Genomic DNA, 1,086 nt, shown 5'->3' on the forward strand with positions numbered 1-1,086 from the left:
TTTGATGAATTGAACAACTTCCAATTTTAGGTTACACACTCACACACACTAATTTAGCCACTACCAGGATTCAAACTTGTGTGACTTTTGGATTGTGGCAAACTTTTGCCACTGAACCACGTGCCTCAGCCAACCTTGCTGCTTGTTTTGTTGCTTTATTTGAGATTGGGCCTATTGAAAATAATGGGCTTCATTTGAAACTTTGGGTCTATTTAGATTGCTCACTTTGACCAGAAAAAAAAAACATTTCTTACCCCAATCAGGTTTATAAAAAAACCCACCGGGCCTAAGAAGAAGAATCGTCAGCCATTGTGAATTCAAAGTAAAACATACACTAACCAAGTTAGGTTGGTCTAGTGATTAGCTCACTAGTTCGCTTAAGCAAGTGTCGGGAGTTCGAATTCCGTCTTGTACATGCAGCAATCCATTGGCCAGCGGAAAACCCTTAAATGAAACTAAGTACTGCGACGGATTAGTCCTTGACCTGCCGGGCTGGGGAATACCGTGGAAAACAAAAAAAAAAAGTAAAACATATACTTTTACCAAAAAAAAAGGTAAAACATACACAACTCAACTAAGTTAGTATAGTAGTTAGCTAACTAAACCCCTTAAATAAATATTTAACTTGCCGGACAAAAACATACACCATATTACAGACAGTATGCTTAATACGGTATGAATTAATAATGTAAATAACAAGATTGAATGAAAAAGAATTGAAGTTATTGCACGGCATGGAAATTAAACCCAAGTTAAATAGCGATGGATCATGTCCATCCCATCCCTTAAGCTTATGATATGATGTGAATAACTGATGGCAAAAATTAAGAGACTTATCCGTTGCACGCATGAGGACCACCATTATTTTGCAATGGTGACTACTTCAACTCCATAATTGGCATAACTCGTGCATGATTCGCATCCTCATCTTGCGTCTCATCATCATCAATTCTAACATTCTCATCATCACATAAAATACAATTATCTTATACACAAACAAATATATGTGGCTGGTAGCTCTTTTTTTTTATATATAATATATACCGGTTTTGCATAAAATATATAAGATGGGTGCGCTGGAGTGTC

The sequence above is a fragment of the Arachis duranensis genome, chromosome 4 (assembly GCF_000817695.3).
Source record: "Arachis duranensis cultivar V14167 chromosome 4, aradu.V14167.gnm2.J7QH, whole genome shotgun sequence".
NCBI classification, from domain to species: Eukaryota; Viridiplantae; Streptophyta; class Magnoliopsida; order Fabales; family Fabaceae; genus Arachis; species Arachis duranensis.